Raw genomic sequence first — 6,613 nt, 5'->3', positions numbered from 1 at the left:
GCTCATGCGGGAGATTCTACCGGCAGATGCTGCCATAATGAAACGCCATATCATGGATTATCAAGGATTATTTCTGAAACAGTATGGAGCTCAAAGGCTTTCTCTCTTGCCGGTTATACCACAAGGTGAATTCCTTTTTATTTCCTGCTTCTTTACACATGCTCTCTCCAGTACAGGTTAGCTCTGAGTGTTAGCGATGCTAATGTAAACACCGACCATATTACGTCCAAAACAGTCGGGCATTGTTTCTGATAGCAACGTTTCTGATAGTGCTGTGGGTCTGCATTTCCAATATTGCGTCATATTGGACGCAAATCTGGATCAGCTCCGTTGTAGCACCGGGGACACATATTTATGTATAAAAGACATACAAAAGTGAATTTTGCATGATAGGTCCCCTTTAGGTGGTTTGCCAACCGCCAATAAACACTATGCTACTTTTCCACCAAACCGGTTCCGGTTCAAGAACCACTCTTGTGCTTTTCTGGTGCTTAACTGGTTCTTCTCTGGTTCTGCCCCTTTTCCACCAAACCGGTTCCAGGGCTGGTTTCGGGCTACAGCCTGATTTAGCTCTGGTTCTTCCTGTTACAGCCGCAGCAGAGCCGGCTCTATACACCGAAAACCGGTTCTTAGCTGACCCCGCTTACGTCGGAGGGGGCGGGATCAACCTGAGTTAACAGTTCATGGCGAGTATGGCAAATAAAAGTTGTAACAAGCAGTAGCGCTGAGCAAAGTGACGTTATAAAGTCAGGCAACCAGGCTTCGTGTGATTCTGTTTATTTGTACCTTACTTTGACCATCCGTTCGCTGTTATTGATCATTGTGGAGAGCAGGCAGACGTTTTGTTTTGTATTATAGCAGCTATCGGATGGAATCAATACATGGGCTGCACAGGTTGTCATGTCCAACTATCACAAGTAGAATCATAATGAAAAATACACCGGTAAAATATGCCTGTAGAAAACGGCTTAGGTACCACTTTACAATAAGACTACCCTTAAAGGGTTTACGAATAGTTTGGAATTAATTTATTAATTAGGTTGTGAACACTTTATAAATCATTAATAAGCTTTTATAAGACATGAGATAAACAGGTCAACTGTGACCGGTTGCTTGCCAAATAGTGAGCCCACATTTATCTGCACTGCTAAGCCTTATATTGGCTACTTAGCTTACTTCGTCTTCTTCATCAGCAAGCTTCCTTCGTATCTGTTGTTCACTGACTTGATTCTCCCCCTTCCATCTTGATGTTTCTTGGCATCTCTTATGACCATTTATGAATGCGTTACAACCATTTATAATTGGTAAAAGGGAACCTTATTTTAAAGTGTGAAACACATCACCATCTATTAACGAGTCACTAACATTTATAACTGTTATAAATATATATCTGAAAGGGTGCGTTTTTTAAAAGTGTAATACATATGTCCATTTATGAATGAGTTATAACATTCTCGCCTACCTAATACACATTTTTCACATGAAATGCAAAGAAAGATGTAAAAGAGCCAAGCAAAACATTTTATTCACAGATGAAGAAAATCAGGACTCAAAGTAATGACTGTTTAGTATGACTGATACACATATTTAAACATAAAAGCTTTTCTCAGACATAAATTAAAGACTTGGTAAAAAATAATGCTACTCAGACTGGAAAGGCTTTGTGTATATCCTTGAACAAGCGTCCGAGCAGTCCACCAGGGTGAGCAGAGCCATGATGAACATTCAAGAACCTTGAGGTGTTCCTCCAACAAACTCTCTGTACGGTTTCCTCTCAGTCATACGGACATGTCCTTTGATTTTCTCCTCATTTAATACTTTTTGCCTCATTCTGAAAGAAAGAAGTGAAATGTGCCAACGTGACGGCCGTCTTGGTGTGTGGTGCGAGATGGGAGATGTAGTTCATTGAGCGGTTTCACACCAAAAAAAGTGTTACTTCACAGTTTTATGACACATTTTTATTTTTTTGACTTAATAATTTTTCCAATCCCATGGAGTTCCACCGGAAAAGGAGGGACTTCGGCTCTCTATGACGTGTTCTCCGTTGCCACAGTAACCATCTGTACACAACATTTGAGAGAAAGTTCGGCCGTCGAAACCATAGACGGTATCCACACTGACACTTTTATCCGGATGTTTTTCAACTGCAAGTAACAAGGTATACGGTATATTATACCAGGAGCCTGTCAGCACAAAGTATTTTTATAATGCTGAGAAGAAAAAAAAACACATTTCTAATGTCCGTTTGATACCAAGATAACAGTTAAAGGTGGGGTAGATACTTTTGGAGAAACCAGCTCGAGTGCGCTAGAATTTGAAAATATACAACCGGAAAAAATCTGCCACTTCCTTACAGAGCCCCTTGTCAGGGTTGAGCGAAGCAGGCAGAACCCAAACGCAGATTTCACAGAAAAAACACCTTTATTCCAAGGTCAAATGGAAACAAAACAGAACTCTTCCCCGTGAACACAGTCAAGACACACAAGGAACTAACAAAGACAGACAGAAAAACCAGAACTTAAATACACACAAGACTAATCAAAGAAACAAGAGACAGGTGAGGAGCGAGGAGAAAACACAGGGGCACAAGGTGAACACAATCGGATAATCAGACAGGAGGGAACACAGACAGAAAGCAACAGGCAAGACAGGGGGTGAACACTTTTAAAAATAAAACAGGAAACCAAAGACAGAAAAAGACAAGACAAAGCAAAACACAGACAGATCGTGACACTCAGCTCGAGATACCAGCGAGTCGTTTCCCATCAAGCATTTCACTTCCGCAGCCCGTGGAGAGGAACTGCGCCGCCTCGCCGCGCCTCGCTCTCAAGTCTGCGGGCCTCTTTGTACCGCGAGATTTAAATGTCTCATGTAGGCGAGCCTCCAGAGCAAGTCGGTTATGGCTAGAAAGGATCCGTCTTGTGTAAAACTCACGAGAGTTTGCAATTCACGCGGCTGAATGTTTACGTTTGGCAGGAAGCGTTTCAGTTAGGATCGTTAACATCAGTGGGCCACCACAGCAAATGATGTGGAGAAGCTAAACAATCTATTAATTATGTAAATGACAGGGAGTGTGATTGTTGAAATAGGGTGTTAGCGGTCTTGCTGTTCAAAGAAGAATGACAACACTGGATCACCAACCACTATGGTTTATTTTTTATTCACAGGCAAGTCAATGTTGTCGCAGTTAAAAGTCCCAAGATAGCTCCTGGTGCAACATGAAATGTTCCCTTTCAGTGTTTTTACTATTATGTCAGATATTTCTCTATTAATATTGCTGCTGCATTCATTATTGTGTATGTTGCATCATGTGCTTGTTGGAGCACACCAAATGAGTGGTTTGGTGAAGGTTCACCTCTGCTCCGCGCGTCCCTTGATGACTGACGAGCTGATTAAATTATTAACAGAAGGAATTCAAAGCACCAGATAAAGTTATTAACAAATAATCTGTGTTAAATGGTAGAAAACAACCAATAATAATACAGAGCACTCTTGCAACAGTACAAAGATACAGAGTACTCCGGGCTCATTTCCACCGCCTGTGTGATAATGCATATCACGACAGCCAGTCAGAAAAGGCGCTGATCATCAGAATATCATAATATTTAATACACGTTGGGAAGAGAGTTGGTGTTGGTTGCTCCTCCCCTACAGTCAATCTTATTGGGAGATACAAAACGATGGCCGCAGCAGCGAATCAGCGCGAGCCCTGCACACACACACACATTCTGCATAGACTTCTCTTCTCTCCGGCCCCTCCCCTCAGTTTAATACACATATAGTTTCACCATACTTTTGGTATCTTAAAGATATGTTTACGACATAGTTGTTTAATAGTTGGCGCCAATCAAGTAATACATGTAAGTTATTTAGATCACACACATATTTTTAGAACAGATACTTGACATGCTGTGGTCTACTAAATAAGGATGTCTCCTCTCCCACACTCTCTAGGTCTCCTGTCATGCAAACTGCTCCTACTTCATACGAGTAATTAAGCACACACTATGTTTAAGCCAACTACTCCACAATGTTGGTGGCAATTAGATACTCACAACATGAAGGAATAAAACAGAGAAAATCAATAAAACAGCAAACACAAGTAATAGTTGAGCAGTATCATACAGCACATTATAGGCCCACGGCAATGAACACATACACATCTTATCATGCAGTCCCACCACACAAAAAGTCCACGTTCAGTCACATGTTTTCCGGTCTGAAGCATACGTGTATATGTATTTAAACGTCACCGTCTCATGAACCTCCAATAGGATTAGTTAACTAACACAAAGGTTAAGTGCTTCCTTATGCTACCCTAAAGGACTTTCTCTGAACTTCCCTCACAACCTGGAAGTTCCGCTCACAATAACATGAATACTATCTATTGATACAATCAGAAGGACCATTGTCTCTCTTAACAGTGTGTGAACCCAATGTCTCATGCCTGTCCCAATATCTGGAACTTTAATCATAAGTATAGTTATATATTGAGAAGGTCCCAAGAATTGACAAAACATTCTCCTTTTTTTAATTTAGCTTCCAGATCCATACAAAAAACTCTTACAGACAACCTACTGAGTCTGCCCTTGAAAGCCCAAAATGACTTCCTGAAAAATACTTATCAACGGGTAATCATTTTACCTCAAGGAAGAATCACAGGTTGTACTGTACCTTACAAATACTCACAAATAGCCAAAAAAACACCTTTTGATTATAACACAAAAGTGGAAGAAAAGACCATTGCGCTAATCTACTTCTACTATAAAATGGGACATTATTTTAGGAATTGAAAGCAAATTCTAGAACCTGAAGGCAGGAGAGACTGAAAAGAGTCCAAGGGAAGCTTATAAAAATTAACAGCATTTAATTACACAAAGATCGGTGGTGTACAACAATGAAATGTGCGAGTGGAGGCGCTCCCTCATCCAGCGACCGGTCAGGTTCAGGTCAGTGGGGTAGAAGAGATCAATTCTTGGCTTGGCTCTTCCTGTTGTCATCGAGGTCTTCTCCTATTGCCGGCGTCGTCGGGGGGCGGGTCCAATGCAATTCCTGCCTTTTTCTGTAGCTAATTGCATCATCTGGCGTCCTTGGGGTGGTTATTCTAAACATTCGCCTGCTACACCATTTATTCAGCGTCAATAATGAGTGCTAATCCCAGTGTGCTCCAGTGGGTACAATATCACATGTCATTTCACCTTGGTTCAAGGTTTGAAATCGTATGATTCCGCCAGATGCTAAAACTGGCTAACGGAAGTGACGATTTTCAGAATAAAAGTGTTAAGGCTAATAGTGAGGAACTTCCGGTTTTTCCAGAAATAAAAACTGATTTTAAATCAAATAGTGTACTTGTAATTCAAATTACGCCATAATCCAAACATTGATGTAATTTCTAACAGAATATATATAAAAAAAACTCTATAATTANACATATAACATTGCTGATCACCACTTTCATTGAATTTTGGATGAATTATTTGGTGGTCATTTTTGACCGGGAACACCATGGTAACCACGTTACAAAGTTGAATAATTCATCCAAAATTCAATGAAAGTGGTGATCAGCAATGTTATATGTTCAAATATCTACTGTGAAGGATATCATAAAGCCTTAATGCAATCGAATGTAAAACAAAAAAGTTATGATTGATGAAAGTAGTAAATCGGTCAGATTTTACCCAAAGACAACAGGAGGGTTAAATAGTAGCAGTGACTGGCCAGAAACTCATATTTAAAAATATGAGGGTTATTCAACTTGACAGTTTCTACTAAGAAATCATTTAATATAAACAAGTTCATGAACTCTGCAAATATGAAAACAGTTATCGTTACAAAAGATAAAAACTAGTTTGGAAAGTAAATTCAATACAGACGACTTGTGTAACTTGCAAGAATGTGTATTTTAATTATATAAAATACAACAAACTTCATTGTTTGCATGGCCATGAAAAAAAAATGATGAGCTCATCCGAGGTTCACATCACTCCACCTGTGCTGGGGAGCTCCCCATTGTGTCCATGCTCACCTACACCACCCAGTGTTCAGAAGAATATTACAACAGATTGACAAATCCTACATACAGATATGATGACTGCAACACTTACACTAGCAGGAGTTACCTAATGCGTCTTTATACAAAATGGAAGAACAGCAGTTCATAAAACAGAAAGAGATTATCTGCACCATGAGGGTTGATTGTACTCTTGACAATGAGAAAGTAAAAAGTTATGCGAAAGCTAGTTAGCTAACAACGGCTATCAGCATGAAGTAACAGATTACATGTAATGGGATTACACAGTGGCGTCGCCTGGTCTGGGCATCCGGGGACTGTGGCCGGATCTCTAGATCAATAATTTTTCACAACATAATTAGTATTTTTTTTAAATGTCAGGATCTATTCGTCTGTCATACCAAGCATACGTTATAGCTCTCAGGAATAATATGACAGTACAAGTACTTTTGGGTCTCTGTTTGTCATTCAAGTGTGTGTGTGTGTGTGTGTGTGTGTGTGTGTGTGTGTGTGTGTGTGTGTGTGTGTGTGTGTGTGTGTGTGTGTGTGTGTGTGTGTGTGTGTGTGTGTGTGTGTGTGTGTGTGTGGTGTGTGTTTTGTGTG

Source organism: Notothenia coriiceps, unplaced genomic scaffold, assembly GCF_000735185.1.
Source record: "Notothenia coriiceps isolate Sejong01 unplaced genomic scaffold, NC01 NC01_scaffold00025745, whole genome shotgun sequence".
In the NCBI taxonomy this organism is placed as follows: domain Eukaryota; kingdom Metazoa; phylum Chordata; class Actinopteri; order Perciformes; family Nototheniidae; genus Notothenia; species Notothenia coriiceps.
This window is presented reverse-complemented; position numbering follows the sequence as displayed.